Raw genomic sequence first — 19,503 nt, forward strand, 5'->3', positions numbered from 1 at the left:
ACTGACCCATTGCACCAAATTTGGGAACTCCATTGATAAGGGGGCAGGCCCCTGCAGACTGTGTAGTGCAGGAGCCAGCCCCAGGATGGGAACCCTTTTCAAAGGAGAGAGACACTCTGTAGCCAGTGCCAGCAGATTTATCACAGAGCTCACACGTGCTTGGCGCCTCTCCCATGGATGGGCTTTGCTCACTCCCAGCTTCCAGCAATTCAATCCAGCCCCGGCATTATCACAAAGCTCAGAGCCTACTTTGCAGAAAGCAGATTTACTTGGCCTCATTCACTTCACATGCGTTCCAATTTTCTCCTAATGCACACGCCTCTTCTCCCGCCTTGCATGTACCACGCAGGCAGCTCCAGCAACCTCTGTGATCAGAGGAGCTGCAGGAAAAGATTCCAGCCGCCTGACGGGGACCTCTGCATGGCTACTCCGAACCTATGGGACATCCACTGCAATGAAGATCGTAGCATGGCATAGTCCCCTAACAGCCATAGATCCACCACATGCAGGACACATACTACTCTCGGTCTTCCCAGGCAACTCCCATTGATCACAGGGGATACGTGCCTGTGAAATACGACAACATCTACAGACACTGGCAGGGTTCAAACCCCACGGAGGCGGGGAAAGTGGAGAGGGGGAGACTTGGGGAAGTCCAAATTTGGGCTGCATAATACCTCTTTCTTATCCAGCACTTTACAAAGGAGATATGTACCATTATCCCTGTTTACACATGGGGAAACCGAAGCACAGAGTGGTGACTTGCCAAAGGTCACCCACCAGACCAATAGCAAAGCTGGGACTAGAATCCAGGTTGCCTGAGTCCAAGTCAAAAGCTCCGTCTACAAGGCAATACTTCCACCCACTAGATCTCAGAAGATAGCTGGTTCCTGGACTGCTCTGCAGCGGGTACACTGGATTGTCCATTAGTCCACGGATAAGAAGGTCTACTTGACTATGGAAGAGTCTCCCAAGGGAAAGGGTGTAACCTCATTGCTTGAGACATTTAAACCCAGTCTGGGCAAAGCCCTAGAGAATATTCCACACGAAAGAACTTTGCACTGGCTCCACTTACTCCTAACTGAGCGGTTTCTAGGACCCTAGGACAGTGCTGGGACTTAGGTTTCCTCTCAGCACGAGTAGAGAGTGCACGGATTTCTGAGATGGGAAGCAGGGTTTGCCACGCCCAGCGGCTTACCTGGAGGATGGATGCTTTTGCGTTCCCACATCGGAACAGAGGCCACCAAGCAATATTGCCCCAGCCCAGCATAATGACGGGTGCAAGCTCGGGGGTGATGATCTTGGAAACCCACCTGGCAAGAAGCAGCCACATGGCATTGAAACTGGGACAGACTCAAACAAGATGGGTGAAAATCCTCTCTGTGTAGCTGGACATTAACACCACGCTCAGCATCCCCAGGGCATCTAAGCACCCAGCTACATTCCTTGGGGTGGGGCCGAGCGTCCCATTCACACTAGATGCCCTGAGACCCATGCTACCAACACCCTCCTGAATGGGACCCATCACCCTGGCAATTGGCCTGCTGAGACCTGGAGACTCATTATTTTGTTATTCCAAATAATAAAGGAAACAAACAACCTGCTCCCGCAAGGCTGCGGAAGCAGCTCCGTCAGCTCCAGCTCCCCCGCTCCTAAGGGGGCCGGAGCTGGCTTCTATCTGGATTGATGTTCCATCAAAGCATTAGGGTGTCGGACTCGGAGGCCTGCGTGCACTCCCTGATACATCATCATTTCAGCTCTGCTGCAGACAGAGCTCGGCGGCTCTCCAGCTTGATCCCAGAAGAGGCACAGTTCCGGGTTGTCGCGAGAACAAAGGATCTCACAGGTCGCCAGGATTCTTTAAAGAGACACTGTTAAGGTGGGGAGGCCAAGAGTGGGGGAGAGAGGCTTGCTTTATAGATGGATTTGTAACATGTGCCAAATGACCGCTCTGGAGAATTCAATCCGGAACATAGGTATCTGAGCCAGGAAGTCCTGAGTTCTAACTGTAATCCTGCCAGCCTCTAGGGCCTTGGGCAAGTCTCTTAACTCCCCTGCCTCCGTTTCCCTATTTGGAAACTGGGGCTGATGCGGCTCCATCTCAGGCTCCATCTCTATGGCACAAAGGAGGCCGCATCCACACAGCAGTGTGTAATTACACGTGTCAGCAAAAGGCTCTGGTGGGAGGAGGCAGAGCCACGCTGCCAGAGCCTTTCCTCACTGCCTTCCCCTTGCCAGAGGCTTTCCCCACTACGGGAGCCTTTCCCTGGGGCGTGGAAAGGCTCCACAGCAGAGACCTGCTGGATAGCTGCGGCGGGGAATGGCTCCAGCCGCTGGGAGGTAGCGGGGCACCACGCTGCTAAAAAGAGCAGTGTAGACAGGGGAGGTGCTGGTTGGGCTGCAGAGAGCTGTATAGGACACACACACACACACACACACACAGAGGCTTCCCATGTCACTCGCCTGAGCCGTGCCTCACCATCTATGCTGCCATTTCTACTGGTGCCGGGGGGGGGAGAAGGGGGTGTACTCCACATGCCGGTGTACGGAGTGTAGACATATCTTCAGTAGGCATTAGGGGAGTTGACGGGTGTCAGAAGAATTAGCTTGTCTTTGGCAAGCTCTTTCAGCGTGGAAAGCAATGATTAGTACTTTTCACATTGCCAGACAGGAGCTAAGGTGCAGCAGTATGATCCCCTTTGCCACCTGGGGAAACTGAGGCACGGATCTTAATGGACTTGTCTGAGGCCACAGAAGGAGCCAGGGTCAGGACCGTGACTAGATTCATCGATATTTAGGTCAGAAGGGACCATTATGATCATCTAGTCTGACCTCTAGCAGACCAGACCCTCAGCATCAACCTCTGTCCAGCCACAGACCAGGTCAGGCTCCATCCAACCAATTCCCCGAGCTCTCCACGGCTCTGTAATCTACAAGAAGCCTAGGAGATCATTAATTTCACACGACCCAAGCACCGGGTCGTTGCTGAGCTCTGCCATCCGACAAGCCCATGAGGAGAGCCAACGGAACCACACGAGCCGTCACACTCCCGTCACGGGGAGGGTCAGGGAAACGCAGCCCGGAGGCCCTGCAAACCAGCCACTCACTCACTGTTCTGCAGCTCTGAGCCCGCACCAACATCTGGGTCCGTTGGGGCACGTGGGGGCTGGGAAGCTTTACGCGGCAAATGTTTCTGCACGGCAGGTCGGGGATCCTCTGGAGAAAGCAAGAGACAAATAAATAAAATAAAATAAACTACAGCCGCCAAAGGGGGGGTTCTGAACAGACTTCTTGGACGATCATCACGCACCAAGGTCACTGCCTCTCCCAGGGGAAAGGTAATCTCCCCTTGAGGTGCAAGAGGGTTCTGGATCAGACCCAGGCCCTCTCAGATCTGCCCATTATGGGTACGCTAACAACAATCCTGTTTCCGTAGCATTTTTTACCCTGAAGGATCCACTGGAAACAGAAGGGTCACTGGGCCCTGCACCGAAAGGCTGCCGGCTCTGGGTGGAGCGCACCAGCTGCTTCGCAGCACACAGAGAATTAAGGATGGGAAGCGAAGACGAAGAGGACGTCCACGGAGGCTGTGAGGCAGAAGTGTAGGGAGGCAGGATGCACTTGCCCACACTGGGGTTTTGGCCCGGGTGCTGGGGCTAGAACCCCTGCTCCAGCCACGAATGTTGAATGACATCTAGCCAGGACCTCACATTTTCCATTGCATCTGAAGGATGGCGCTGCTTACCAGCAGGGCCGGCCCTAGTTCAAATGGTGCCCCAGGTGCCCTCCCCATTTGTTAAACTTTTGAATACCTGCCCTTGGCGTAGTAGGATTTTATGTTTGTATTTTGCATAATTTAGAATAAAAAATACAGAAGAATAAAATAATAATGTAGCCTGTATTAAATGTATTGATGGATGATTTAACCATATCCTACCGGCCACCCATTTTGAATAGCAGAAAGGATCGGCCTAATATGCCACTGGCAGAAGGGCAACTGCCAGAATTCCTTTGCGTCCGGACTAATTTCAAGGCAGTAACAGACCTTTGAGGGTCACCACTTTGTTGTGGGTTTAGCATTTTAAAATAAGTAAAAGAATGCCGGGATTGTTTTCTTTTGCATTGCAACTTGATGTTCCTGTTCAAAATTTTCTGTGTAAATTAATTCTGTTTTGTGTGTGAATGAGGAATGTGTGTGTTAAAAGAGAAGTGTAAAGGCCAGGGCTGAACCAGATGGTCTAGGGAGGAACCGGAGACAGACGCAAGGGCGCCCGGAGGCTGCAACACACCCCTATTGAAATGTCGAAGAAAAGCAGATTGACGACTCTAAAAATAAGACAGGCGCCTATCAACGGGGACAAAATAGCTGTAATCAAAATCAGCATGAAAGAACTCCCTAAAACACTTAATAAAAAAAAACAAAATAAAAAATAAGAAAAACTATTTAAAAAAAACAAACACTCATCAAACAACAATTGATTACAGTGTGACTGTGCAAAACTCATTGGTACCAATGAAGGAAAATCACTATATAAACAGGGTGCCTTGCCATGAAACTTTGGGTTTGTCCTGCCAAAACTTCCCCTGAGCATCATGCCACGACCGACGGAACCTGGCTCCTCCCTACCCGTGATCAACCTAGCTGGCCACTAGATTGATCCAGACTCTGGACTGGTAACTATAACATCAACTGGCAGGACAGTGCGTGCGTGTGTGTGATTGAATGCATATGCTAATTGTTGTATCTTCAATAAACATGGTGTATTGTCTTTGCCCCTAAAAAAGATCCCAGGTGCTTCTTATAAGCATAACACCCTGGCGCCCTGAGCCCAGCACCCGCCCCAAGTCTGGCACTCCAGGAAGTCACCTGGGTTACCTGCCCCCAAATCCGGCCCTGCTTATCAGCACCACACTAGTTCAACGCTGGCTCGGAAGGAAAAGCACTTCCTACCCAATCAAGCCCCCCAGTTCCTGAAGCCCATTTCCTGCAACTTCCATCCAGGTTCTGATCCAGCCTAAATGTGCTGAGATTGCAAGATCAGACTAGCTCACTTGGATCGCAGTGGCCCTGTCTGGCGTAGAAGTGATGCATCTACGTTGCAAATTGCCACTCCACGCCTGCAGGCTAAGAAGCCCCTTCATGCAACATGCATTGGTACGGCTTTACTAGAGTATTTATTAATTCAGTGGATTCATCGCAAACTCACTTTGTGCCGGAACAAAAGGTCTCATTCATTGTAAATATCTCCCTTCTTTGGATGGGGAGCCCAGCTAGAATCAATTTCTGTATTATAAATGGACCCAAACCTAGGCTACCTCTCTGAGCTTTCACACAGCTGTTTTATTCAGGCTGTGAATGAAAAACAGTGACCTCACTTTGGGGTGTGTGGCCGGGGAGCCGCGCACCCCTCCCGTCTCCAAGCCCTCTCTCCTACTGGTCCCTCCTCTCAGATTTGCAGCACGTTGCCGCGAGGAGCATCAAAGGAGGACGGAAATGTAAAAGGTGGGTAAAAAGATCGCCTGTGGGATTGAGAACACCCTGATAACAGAAGCCCTAACAGCAGTCTAATAAATCCTAGCCTCCTCTTTCGCAGATCTAGATCCAACAGGGGATTCGTAGCTGAATGAGAGAGAAGCTGAAACCAAGATCTGAAGATACAGCTATAACCAGCTGTATGTGTTTTCTTTTTCTACAAGTGAATTTAGTACTGGGGAAAGGTGCCAGACTGGCAGCCCTGCTGAGAGAAGGCCTGGCTGATCCTGAGGACACTGACAGGTCACATTGGCGGTGATCTTGGGGGGGTTTTCACCTTCCTTTGCAACACAGAGTGAGGGTCGCTTACCAGGATCGTCTGGACACATCTCACTTCATCAATTCCCGGCAACTGGTGCACCGTGCTCCCTCCTATTCTTTGCCTGTGGCACTCAGTAGTTTAGTCTCCTGAGGGCTGTAATCCTTTGGTCTAATTCTGGTTGTTGGGCTAGTGGGCGGGTAGCTGGGTGGGATTGGTGGCCTGGGATACACAGGAGGTCAGACGAGATGATCTGCTGGTGTCTTCGGGCCTTAAACTCTACGGCAACGTGGACATATGACAGCGCATGGCAGGCAGGACAAACTTCCCATCCCCGTCTCCTCACCCATGTGCCTCGACACGCAGCTGGAGAGCCCACGGGTAAGGGAAGGAGTTCACTTTCCGTGGCCCATTCAATCCCTGTGCCACCAAACTCTGCCAGCTGCAATGTGGGCTCGCAACACCCTGGAGATCCACTGGGTTTCCTAGTCACGCTCCTGACTGCCCTCTGCGGAGCTGGGGCTGGGAAGGGGTCTGCCAGGCCACTACAGACCTTGCCTTCCTCTGCCCAGCAGAACTGGCTCTGTTCTGCTGCTGTTACCCTCTTCAGAACATCAGAACGGCCACACTGGGTCAGACCAAAGGTCCATCTAGCCCAGTGTCCTGTCTGCCGACAGTGGCCAATGTCCGGGGCCCCAGAGGGAATGACCAGAACAGGGAATCATCAGTGATCCATCCCCTGTCCCCCATTCCCAGCTCCTGGCAAACAGAGGCTAGGGACACCATCCCTGCCCATCCCGCCTAATCGCCATTGATGGCCTGTACTTTGGCTGAAGGATTGAGCCCATTTTATTAGACTATGAATGAGGGCCACGGCGCTAACAAGCCCCGACGTCTGCAATTACCTGGGACTCCTGCATGGCTGGCGAGATCTGCTAGGCACTCAGATCCCGCCTTCAGCACGGAGTATTTTAAAGTAGCCTATTCCCACAGCCTGCCTGCGTTTCACATATCAGCTACCCACCTGAAAACTGTCTCTCTCATGCCTCACTCAACCGCCTTCTCCTGGAACAATGAGCCGGAGGTGGCAAGCTTTACCCACCCCATAATCAGCGCTGCAGCAAGCTGCATTACACGCCCAGAATCGTGACTGCTGACTTCTCCCCTCCGTGGGCTGCACTTCCCAACGCACCCCGGGAACAACTTGCTCCCCGGTTTCCCATAGGCTGGCTTTTTTAAAACGAGGGCTTCTGGTGACTGGGGAGGAAAATAGCGGGGAAGAGGAGGCAGGAGGGGGAAATAATCAAAGAGCTTTTTGTCAAAGGCAAAGGGACGTGAGCTGAAGTGTGTCAGCTTCCACCCAAGCTGGTAAATGCCAGGCCCATCCCTATTCTTGCCTGGTCTTGTCAGCGCTACCAAGCTCTGCAAAAACGGAGTTAACGTTCATTACTTGCTAAGCGCCGATGTGCTCAGCACTGCACAAGATACCAATAAAGACAAGCCCTGCCCTAGTTCTGACACCATGGACTCCAAGAGGCCCCTCAGGGAAGTGTTCTGCTCCTGAAGTGATGGGAGCTACATAAATACACCGACAGATAGACAGAGCACATCCATGCTTTCTACCACTCCCATGTGATTGCCCTCCACTTGGTTTTAATTCAGTATGATGGCGATGCACGAGAGATCAAATTCTCCGCTGGACTTCGCTTCGCTGACGTCAATGGGACGGATGCACATGCTTAAAGTTAAGTGCTTTGCTGAACTGGGACCCCCCTCTTCTACCACAAATGCTGCTGTGCAAAGTTTCTGTGTGGCAAACTTGCTTGGAGATTAGCTGGGGGAAAAAAGAAGTGTTATTTAAAATTCTCCACACTGGGCAGCATTGGCAGGTCAATCTTTCTGGTGCAGCTGACTTGTCAAGTTCAAATTTCCTAAGAGGGGGTAGCAGCACTGGGAATTGGGCATTGGACCCCCACCACCATGGGCCTCTCTCCACTCTCGGTGCCCCAAATTGTCTATGGCAGGGAATAGGAGGCCTAGATTAGAATCTTCACCCATGTTCAAGGTGCGGTTATTTTAAAAACCTATGGAAATTCTCAGACAAAAAACTTTGTTAACCTCAAATTCTAGATGTCAAGTGATATTAAAAATACAAGCCAAGAATGTTATCATTAAGGATGCCTAAATATTAAAATAATAGAATCATAGAAGATTAGAGTTGGAAGAGACTGCAGAAGGTCATCTAGTCCAACCCCCTGCTCAAAGCAGGACCAACCCCAACTAAATCATCCCAGCCAGGGCTTTGTCAAGCCGGGACTTAAAAACCTCCTAGGTGGAATCTCCTTCCACCTCCCTAGGTAAAATGTGGGGAGATTATTAGTTAAAGTCACTCAGAAAAGATCCCAGTCCCTTAAAGTTCATACATTCTCTTTAAAAAAAATGACATAAAAAAACGGTCCATTAGACATTCCCCAACCAACCTTAACTTTGATCCTGCTGCCTTCGTGCTCTGTTTTTGTGTGATACAGTAGATGAATGGTTTGTCTAATAACTACGATACGATGCCAAGTGACAGGATTTTTATAAGGAGACTGAATGAATCAAAAATAGTTGGCAATTTGAGGAACTGTACGTTTTGCAGCATTAGGTGTGAGACTATACGTTTCAGTTACATACCATTGATAGATACAAAGCAACGTGACTTCTGTACTGTCTAAATAATGGGATAATTGAGAGACACATTTGATTGGAATGCGTCTGTGGGATCCACCTCACAGCCCATTGTTTAAGTCTTTCACGGCACAGCTGTCAGAACACCAACATATGTGACTGTAACTGCTGAGAGTATTCTGAGGCTTTTCGACCTAAAAAGTAAGTAAAACTGGAAAAGAGAAGTATAGTTTTTTGATAGCTCAGGTCAGAGCTGAAGCTGCTTTGGGAATGTCTAATGCAAACATTAACGTGCCGCATTAGCAAACTAAACACCTGTGTATTTTACCCTTCTCTCCCCAAAAATCACATCTGAACAAAACCCCTGGAATGCTCAATGCAGAGTCAATTCCTGCTGCTCGCTACCCCTCCTCCCGCATTTGTATGTTTTCTACCTAGATCGTAAAGTCTCTGGGGCAGTGACCTCGCCTTCAGATCCTTTCGCACAGAGCCTAGCACACAGTTAGCAGTAGGATAACGCCACAATTACATCATTACAAGAACATCTGAATTTAAGTGCATTAGACTCTCCATATCCATTACTTTGACTGATCATTTCCATGCATTTGAATGATTAGGGTCTCAACTGTAATGTTCTTGGTAGGTATTTTTGGTAACTCATGTCTCCTAGCAACCTTAAACTTCAAGTTGACTAAGTTTGTTGTCTGGAAACCTATTATAATTTCATCTGCCTTTGAAATGGGACCCAGAAGCACTTTCATACATGGATTGAAAGAGTCACCTGCGGTTTCACATATTGATCCTTCAGCTCTGTTGCCGAACTGTTATTTATTAGCTCGATTCCAGTCTTAGAATCATAGAAGATCAGGGTTGGAAGAGACCTCAGGAGGTATCTAGTCCAACCCCCTGCTCAAAGCAGGACCAATCCCCAACTAAATCATCCCAGCCAGGGCTTTGTCAAGCCTGACCTTAAAAACCTCTAAGGATGGCGATTCCACCACCTCCCTAGGGAACCCATTCCAGTGCTTCACCACCCTCCTAGTGAAATAGTGTTTCCTAATATCCAACCTAGACCTCCCCCACTGCAACGTGAGACCATTGCTCCTTGTTCTGTCATCTGCCACCCCTGAGAACAGCCGAGCTCCATCCTCTTTGGAACCCCCCTTCAGGTAGTTGAAGGCTGCTATTAAATCCCCCCTCACTCTTCTCTTCCGCAGACTAAATAACCCCAGTTCCCTCAGCCTCTCCTCATACGTCATGTGCCCCAGCTCCCTAATAATTTTTGTTGCCCTCCGCTGGACTCTCTCCAATTTGTCCACATCCCTTCTGTAGTGGGGGGACCAAAACTGGACACAGTACTCCAGGTGTGGCCTCACCACTGCCAAATAGAGGAGAATAATCACTTCCCTTGATCGGCTGGCGATGCTCCTACTAATACAGCCCAATACGCCGTTGGCCTCCTTGGCAACAAGGGCACACTGCTGACTCATATCCAGCTTCATATCTTAGGCCAGGTCTACATTACAAACTTACACTGGTATAACTACGTCGCTCAGGGGTGTGAATAAATCCACCCCCCTGAGCAACGCTGTTATATTGACCTAGTCCCTGGGGCAGAGAGCGCTGTGTCGATGGGAGGGCTTCTCCTGTTGACATAGTTACCGCCTCTCCTGGAGGTGGATTAGTGTCTTCACTGAGGTACTATAGTGGTGTTTCTGCATCAGTACAGCTGCATCATTTGACGTGTAGACCTGCCCGCAGGTTCTTATTGAGAGAGGTAGGGCGATTTCCTGCAATATCCTCATTAAACCCGATTGTATTAAGTTTATGTATTATTGTGCGTCAGGATTGTATGTACCTCTCTGGGGGGAGATGTGATGTGAGGTCTGTGTGTTCAAAGGACTGTACTGAAAACATGCCAGACAGGATAAGAAGTGTGAAGTGCATTTCTTGGGAAATACCCGAGGGCAGTGAATGTAATTTCCCCCACCTCTGGTTATGCAGAAACCCAGCCTTTGGAAGCTAGGCCCTGAGGAGTGGGTCACTGTTTGCTGGTGAACTGTTCCTGGAGACAAGATCAAAGGCCCGAGCTGTATAAAGGAACAGCTGAACTGCTAACCCGGGGTTCTGGTGCTGAATCTGAGACCGTTTTGAAGTTGTAACCACAAGGAAACCCGGTTGTCAGTCCTTCAAAACCCACATCTACCAGAGCCCAAGGTTGGAGTCGGGGTGACCTCTGGAAAGCTTTTTAGCATGCGTGTACGTTCTTTGATTGTTTTTGATGGGTGCTCTCTGTAATGCTTTCACCTTAAGAATAAATGTGCTTGCTTAGGAAGAGCTGGGTGGTATCTTGTAACGGTGGGTAGTTCATAACCTCTGGGGAGAAAGCAAAGCGCAGATGCTAGCCCGTTGAGACCCCACGGCTGGCTGGGAATATTACAGCGCAGGCAGGGAACTGTGCAGCCTGGAAAAACCCTAGTCAGGAAGGGAAGAGACGTGGTTCTCTGCCCAAGAGACGGGACAGCTGAGGAGGCTAAAATGGGTGCCCTTGGTGGATGACGAGTGGGTAACACAGGTACAGTTGACGTGAACTCTTACCCTTGTAGCTCCCCCTTACTGTAACATCAGAGATCCCTTCAATCTTTAACGCACTCCAGCGAGGCAAGGCAGGGCTTTTATCCCCACTGTACAGATGGGCAACTGAGGCCCAGAAGGACGAAGGGTAGGACTTTTAGCCTGTCCCTCCCCACAGCCACAGCCGGGAGGGACTATATCCTCTCCTTTCCCTGGTGGAGGAAGAACACATATACCAAACGCTGTGCTAAGGCAGTCGTGCGTAGGGCTCCGTCCTGCTCCCGGTGCAGCCAATGGCAAACTCCCGTCACTTCAGTGGGAGCAGGGCCAGACTCACGGTGACCCCACAGCCAGTAATGTCCTGCAAAGACAACAGCTGCCCCTCAGAAGAACTCAACTGGCGCTGACATTAGTTGACACCTATATAGACATGAACAGGCCTGACATGGTCCACCCCGTAGAGGGAAGTAACAGCTATACACACAATCTTGTTACAGACCTAACCGCCTCAGTTAAGAGCTAAGAAAGCTCCCACTCCAGTTCTCCGGTCCTCCAGGAATGCCTCCAGCGAAAACATCCAGGGCTTCTTTATGCATCATAAAGTAGAAGAGAGCGAGAGAGAGAAAAAGAAAAGAAAAGCAGAAACCCCTTTTATTTCCATTTGCAAGTACTTTAAATCAGTGGCTCTCCAGCTTCCCAGACTCCTGTACCCCTTTCAGGAGACTGGTTTGTCTTGTGAACCCCGAGTTTCACCTCTTTTTAAAACGACTTGCTTACAAAATCAGACCTAAAAATACACAAGTGTCACAGCGCACTAGGACTGAAAAATGGCCCACTTTCTCATTTTTACCATATCATTATAAAATAAATCGATTGGCATATAAATATTGTACTTACATTTCAGTGGATACTGTATTGAGCAGTAGAAACAAGCTATTGTCTGTATGAAGTTTTAGTTTGTACTGGCTTGGCTAGTGCTAGTAGCCTGTTGTAAAACCAGGCAAATCTCTGGATGAGTTGCTGTACCCCCTGAAAGAGCTCTGCCTACCCTGAGGGGTTCACATGTACCACGGGTGGAGAACCACTGCTTTAAAGGGCGGCGTGGGAGGCTGGAAAGTTGCATGATTTTTAGGAGGGACACAGCATGCAAACAAAACGGTCTGTGCACAAACCCCCCCAAGTGGAAGAAAGGGGGAGATCAAGAACACCTGGGAGAAAAAATTGCTATTTCAGCGGAATTAATTCAATGGGGGAAGGTGGGGAGGGTAAGTGGAGGACAGAAATTGAAACTGTGGTAGGAACTCCCCTTTAAAGCATAGCTGGTCATTGCCAAAGTAGCACGAGGCCATTTCTTCCTGATAATTCAACTAACAGTGGGATCTATTGGAACGTGGAATGACTCTCCCCTGGGAGGTGGTGGCAGTCCTGTTGCTTAAGACTTTTAAAATTAGACCGGGCAAGGCCTTGGAGAATCTCCTGATTGGGGATGAAGTGGAAGAAACAGGCAAAACCGAGCGTTGCCAACTTTACCCCAAGCCTGGTGTTCTTTAGTGTTTTCCTTGAAGTCCCAGCTCTTGGAGTCCTGTGCTTGCATGTGAATCTCTGCTTTCATTTTAAAAAAATGTCTAATCCTCTTGGCTGTGAAAAAATATCTTGAAAATATGATCCTCGTTTATCCTAACAACTCAAAAGCCAGATGGTAAAAAGCCATCCCCAACAATCCCGCCAAAATAAACCAACCAACCAAACAAACAAAAAGGGAGCAAAATTGGTTAGTTAAAAAAAAAAAAAAACCCACGAGATTTTTAGAACCAATCACACGATTGTTTGATTGCATGGAGGTTGACGGCACTGCCTAATTCTTTCCCTTCTCTGAATTCTAGCAGAGTATAACAGTCTCCGTGTGTCTGTGTGTGTATTAGGTGCTACAGCCACAAACAAGAATGGCAAAGCGACAGCTCTGCAACTAAAATATATTGCATCAAATTTGTGCCCCCCCCCGCCCCGAGAAATTTCAGGATTCTTACAGTACTGTACACTGTAGCTTCTGGTAGCTTGTCAGCAGCCGTGGAGAAGAGGTGAGCGCAATTTTAAAGCAAGTGCTACTGCTTGAGTCAGAGGAAAAAATTGAGAGAGGTCAGCAGTATAGGGCCTTTGACCCACAGTTTAGCTGCTCTGCTGGCATCCTGTAGAGGGCACTATTGGCACACGTCCCCTAGCCAGTACGCTATCGTATATAAAAGTAAGTCAGACACATTCGAAACAAGCCTTGTTTAAAGTAATTACTGGCTTGGTCTGGCTTCTGATTGACCTTCATAGTAACAGGAAATTTTTGCTGCTGACATTATTAGCATACAGGGGGATCCGTTACGGGCTGTGGATTTGCAATGGATGTTTTCTATTCGATGTCAGACGTGGAAGAGCTTTGGCGCTAGGCCCCACACAGGACATTTCTGCGCAAGTAAAACAGGACCACAGACAGGTCAACAAAAATAGTAAGTAAAATGTAGCTGCCCTGGCTTTCCTGAGGAAAGTGACCTCCATTTATTATTTGTTACATGACAGCAATGTCCCCAGCACTGGATGAGACACAAAGAGACCGTCTTTACCCTAAGAGAGATGCACAGAGAAGGTGAGGAATCCAAAGGGAGCTATGTAATTAAACCAAATGAAAAACAACAACTCCTCGTTGCTTGTGGGCATTGTGAAAAATGCTGATTGGGAGGTGTCTGAATGAGGATAGAGAGGCCATAATGCATTCGAGGAGGACGTAGAGGAAGGCTCAGAGTTTGGAGCAGAAGAAGATTCTATGGCATCAAGTCTGGCGTCAGTGGGTGTGAGCAGAGGGGGCGTGGAATATACTCAGAGATGGAGACCAGAGTAGGGTTGTATACAACCGCTCTCTCATTTTTAAGGCTTAAATACGATGCAGTAGGTGGCTTCTGGAATCCTCTATGGAACCTGAACCCATGGGCCAAGGAGCAAAAGATCTGTTGAGCCCTTAGAACTATGCACTGGCCTCTTCCATTAACACACCAATGCCTAGATGTTTCTCCCCCACATAGACCATCATAGTTCTCAGATGAAGCAGGATGGAGCATTGCTGGCAGCGAACAGGATCAGACGCAGCACAAGGGTTTCCTAGAATCCTACAGTACAGCAAAGGCGAAACCACCATTCTTGGCCTCTGCCGTTGCTGCAGCTAAATCCTGCCCTTCCGACGTTTAGTAGATGCTATTGCTCTGTCAAGCCAGGCCACCTGAATGCCAATGCTACTTGACGTAAAATCCCCAACCACCCGCTGAAATCAAGCTGGAAGACCAAGACACTCCACCAATGCCACCCCCATCATGGCTGGTGGAGGATGCTCAGTAACACCTAATACCTCTGCTGGCAGAGATTGTCAACACCATCTTTAGAGAGGGAAACCTACCCTAAAGCATGCCATATTTCGACCAGTTCTCGAGGAGCTAGCCTTATAGTGTGGCCAATTCTTCCAGCAGACCTTGCGATCAATTGCCCATTTTTGAGACAGATACAGTCATTAAGAGACCAGCAGAGAAATGCTTTCAACACCACACTCCGACCACAGACAGCAGAATAAAGATCTACCTCCAACCATCAGCTTAGATTCCCTCAGAGGGAAGGAATTAATTTTTTCCTCGCCAGTAATTTAGCAGCGCCTCCCTGCCTCACATAACATGTGCCCTGTAAATGATCTTAACACAATTAACACAAGAGCCCGTCTAACACGCAAGGTCTAAAACCGAGAGCGCTGAGCCTCGCTGGGAGTGAGGAGCAGACCAAAGGCTGCAGTCGAGATGTCAGCTGTGTGCATGAGCGGGAGGATTAATGAAGGTGGAATTTTTTTTCTGGTTTGTCACAGTTTGTTAATGTTCCTGCTCAGGAAAAGAAAAGGTCACACTTTAGATTTTGTTTATGTCACTTAATCTTCAGTTCACTAATGCACTGTCCTGCTCTCCCTTCCCAGATCAGTATTTGATTACTGTGGTCTTTTCCTTCCAACTCTTACCTGCTGCTAATCTTTGTTCAAAAGTTGATGGCCTTGGCCAACATGAGTCAACAGGTAGTTGGCTGGTGGAACGTTATAGTGTCAACTTTGATGGGTTTCATCAGCAAAAGATCCCACCGAGAAACCAGGGAGATCCAGCTGTGGACGTATGATGCTCTGTGTTTTCCAGAGTACAGCTGGAAGAGAGATCAGCATCACAGCGCTGATGGAAATTCTCCTCTAGTGCAAACACTGCAGTGGATCCTCTCCAACCCCGAGTTCCTACAATAGCAATCGTTACCACAGGACCTGAGGGTCTGACCCATTGAGAGGCGAGCGGATATCCTGGCTGTGTTGCGTCAGGATTGGGGAGTAAATGAGATAGACATTCCCTCCTATGAGTACTCTTGGTCACCCATTGTGAGATCTGTCGTGCAAAGACGACCTGACTAGAAACCAGATGGTGACCGGAAGTGAGAGCGAAGCCGAGGAACTTGTTATTCAAACTGAGGTGAGAATTAAATGGAGAACTAAGAAGTGGCTCTGTCTGTGCGTAAGTGGAGATCCAGGGCATGTCCGCACTGCAATTCGACACCCGCAGCTGGCCCGGGTCAGCTGACTTGGGCTCATGGGGCTTGGCTGGAGGCAATAAAATGGCAGTGTAGATGTTCAGGCTCAGACTCCAGCCCAAGCTCTGGGACCCCGCGATGGGGGAGGGTCCCTGAGCCTAGACGTTTATGCAGCAGGTTTACAGCCCCCAGCCTAAGCCCCATGAGCCGGAGTCATCGGACCTGGGCCAGCCGCGGATGTTTAACTGCAGTGCAGACTTACCCTCCATGTCCAAACTGCCCTAACCGTTGGGGAACAAATCCATTATCTTACCCCTTTGGTGAAAGGGGACCCAAGAGCCAGGGATTAACCTAACACGCATCTTCCCGCCTCTCCACCTAGCAGAGAGACAATCTTCACTTGGACATGCGACCAAAGATCCCTGAGGATCCATTGAATGGCCACCTTGCCTCAGACCATGCAAATCAGGCCTTGTTTATCACGCTGGATCTGATCGGTGGTCCAGGTTCAAGGGAGTGCCAGCCAGAACGAACTCGGACGCGGTTTGACTGTGCAGCCTCAGGTCCCTCCATCTGTGAGCTGAGAAGAGCAGCCATTCACCGGCTTCATGGGGTTCTCAGCACGTCACGACCGAGTCGCTGCGAGGACGCACCGCCGTGCAGGCTGGGATTGTTCTGTTCAGCACATCGCCTCAGAACGTCACTTCATAACAGTCTTCGCTATTTACCGACTCTGCAGGGCTGCTGTGAGGGTTAGTTTCATGTCCATTAGACATTCTGAAGGTGTAAAGCTCAGGTAAACACTGGGTGCTGGTATTGTGATGGGAAAAGGACTGGAGAAATACCACCTTTGAATGATTTTCCTCGTTTAAATAAAGGATGAAGTAGTGGTTAAGGTGCGATGGAAACACAAGGACTAGAGAATCTGCTACTGTAGTCATCTGACAAATGGCCCCAGTGCCCTCCGAGAGGTGGAGAAGGATACAAATATTGAGCATTTATCATCATGATTTTCTTCCACAGATCTCCTAGCACTTTACAGAGATGGATATGTGCCATTATTCCCCGTTTTACACAGAGGGAAATGGAGGCACAGAAAAGTGACGTGGCTTTCCCAAGGTCACACAAAGTCGCAGGCAGAGCTAGGAACAGAACTCAAGCCTCCTGACTAAAAACTGCAGCGTCAGCCAACAGCCCATCATAAATCCCCTATACAGGGGAAGGTATTCCCGTGGGCAGAGAGCGTGTGTTGGCGTGGCTCTCTGCTGTGTACCAGACCTTTGTGGTACTTAAAACAAAACGGCACACTCCCGGAAATCTAAAAGCACCAAACAGAAATAAGACAGCGTTACCTACACCCCGCTGACCTCTTTTGGCAGTTTGTAAAGACCCGAAGGCACTTTTTCTAAGAGAAAGGGTGTCAAATAGCAACAGGACTGACCCAAAACCCCACGTCCAAACACCCAAGAACTTCACAAAAGTTCAACTCTCAGTTTTGTGACCGGGACCCCACCTCTTGCATGAATGCAAAGGTCCTGGCCTAAGTCTATCTTGAGTAAGTACATGCTCCCTTCGAATTCTTCATGTCAGAACCCTACATGGTTGTGTAGTGTTTCTGTGCACTGTTAGGCCCAGTGCTTAATTTGGGGCAGGGCTGAGCCCTGGCACCCCTGGGCTTGCCGGGTCAGTTATGCAAAAATTTTGCTTGATCCCTGGCACCTCTCTCATAATAAATTAAACACTGGTTAAGCCACTGCCATGCTCTGACCCAGAGGTGGCTGGTGCCTTTTCAGTAGCGGGAATGCATTTGGGAAGCACTTGGAATGCCCTGGGGTGCAAGGGGGTCTGGGTGCTGGGGCTTGCCCTGCCATCTCCCACGCTTCTTCAGGGGACCAGGGTTGGGGTGCTGGGGCTTCTCCTACCCCACCCAGTGCTTCTGCTGGAGAGTGGAGTTGGGTTCAGGGGCTTCCTCTGCCTCACTGCGGCTTCTGCTGGGAATGGGGTGGGGGCTACTGAGGGGGACTTCCCCCATCTGATGACTACTGTCATGGAGTAGGAACAGGGGCTGCTGCTACGGGGGCTTCCCCCTTCCCGTGGCGTCTGCCAGGGAGCCAGGTCGGGGCGCAGGTTCCTCCCCTGTCCTGCCCAGCTTGGGCTCCATATCATGCTGCACAGTGACAGCCATGACCCTCTGAGGATGGCCATGGATTTGCTGCCATATTATTTTCAGCCTATGGATTAAACGCTGCATCTGAGCAAAGCAACATCTACTTGGCAGCGTAAAAACTGGCCAGACAAAGGAGCAAATTCATAGACTAAAATCAACCCATCCCAAAAATGTTAATTGGGTACCATATTCTTCTCTATTTCCTGTCCTCCGTGCACCAAAATCCCACCAAAGCAGGATGTTTTGGGGGTTACAGAACCATTAGAAACGTTGCCTGACACATGGTTAGCTGTTAAACAGGTGTGGCATTTCACCTGAGAGGTAGCTGCATTTTGGGGGCCGGGAGGCATTGTCTGGGTACATACACGTAGGAGTGCCTAGAGCATTTTAACATCCTTCAGCAGGAAAGGTATGTCTACATGGGAGATCGTATTTTTTTAATATGAAAACGTTTTCCTGTGACTAGTATAATATTTTATTTCTTCACTCCGAGTGTTTCCGCTAGACCAGGGGTTCTCAAAACTTCATTGCACTGTGACCCCCTTAGAATATGAGGGTTGGAAGGAGTCAGGAGGTCATCTAGTCCAACCCCCCTCTGACAATAAAAATTACTACACGACCCCAGGAGGGGGGATTGAAGCCTGAGCCCTCCTGAGCCCCACTGCCCCGGGAAGGGGGAATGAGTGGGGGTCGGCAAAGCTGAAGCACAAGGGCCTCTAACCTGAGCCCCGACATACAGGGTGAAACCCTCAGGCTTCGGCCTCGGGTGGTGGGGCTCAAGCTTTGGCTTCGGCCCTGGGACCCAGCAGGTCTAAGCCAGCCCTGGCGACCCCCATTTAAATGGGGTGGCGATCCACTTTGGGGTCCCAACCCACAGTTTGAGAACCGCTGCGCTAGACCCCTGTCTATCCATCTCCTCTGGGAATGAAAGCTGGCAGAACGAACGCATTTTAAAGAACAGTGGTCTATTAAAAAACAATCCATCATAGAACTGCATAAAAAAATTGTCATTTAACTGATTCATTACACTCCAACCCACTAGCTAAATTAGGCAAAACACTCCACCAGAGCTGAAAGCCGCCTTTCAGTGCTGACAGCACTTCAGAGACTGCAGTGAAGGCCAGCAGAGAGAGGATAACAAGAGAGACACTTCTCAGAGCAGAACATGGAGGTGGCTTGGAAATTATCTGCTGCCTCTGAATTTTCTGGCAAATTGGCTGTGGCTTTTAAGTTCAAGTGGGCCAGAGGGAAAAGCAAACAGCTTTGGGCCAGCGTGAAAAGTAGGTTTTCGTTATTGCGCCTCTCTCGATTCATCTCTCTTTCATGTCCCAGCTCTCTGGCTGGTGTCACCCAGGGGGCTCTTTCACTCATCTTTGCTGATTCCTCATGTCTCCCTCCTCTTGAATTTTTCATGCTCGCCACAGTGCAGAGCTTGCTGGGAGCCGCTGGATGAAATGCCAGCAAATTGCATGGAAGAGGACAGAGGCAGAGGACACTGCCGGGCTCACATACCGGCTGACAGCCATTCCCATTTGGAGTGAAGACAAAATCCAGGAAGAAACCTACGCTAATGAATACAAATACAAAAGAGAAGGATCACCCAGCAGCTTTAATGAAGCCACTGCACACTCCAACCAGCTCTCAAATATATACTCCCTACGTGTGCCCAATTCTGTATCTGGATGTGCCACCTTGGTATCAGAGTTCCCTAAGTTTTTT

At 49.4% G+C, this 19,503-nt stretch overlaps 1 protein-coding gene across 3 annotated transcripts in view; it reads right to left on the minus strand.

Moving 5' to 3' along the window:
* Positions 1-19,503, minus strand: part of LINGO3 (leucine rich repeat and Ig domain containing 3) — a 97,808-nt gene that overhangs the window by 61,876 nt on the left and 16,429 nt on the right. The window contains exon 2 of one of the 3 annotated variants that reach the window (XM_074939653.1): positions 3,112-3,216. The exons of 1 other annotated variant lie outside the window; for it this stretch is intronic. The gene's annotated coding sequence lies outside the window, so the exon portion shown is untranslated. Of the gene's footprint in view, positions 1-3,107; positions 3,217-19,503 lie in introns of all 3 variants that reach the window. One more of the 3 variants, XM_074939652.1, reaches the window with a different exon arrangement.

The sequence above is a fragment of the Natator depressus genome, chromosome 25 (genome assembly GCF_965152275.1).
Source record: "Natator depressus isolate rNatDep1 chromosome 25, rNatDep2.hap1, whole genome shotgun sequence".
In the NCBI taxonomy this organism is placed as follows: Eukaryota; Metazoa; Chordata; order Testudines; family Cheloniidae; genus Natator; species Natator depressus.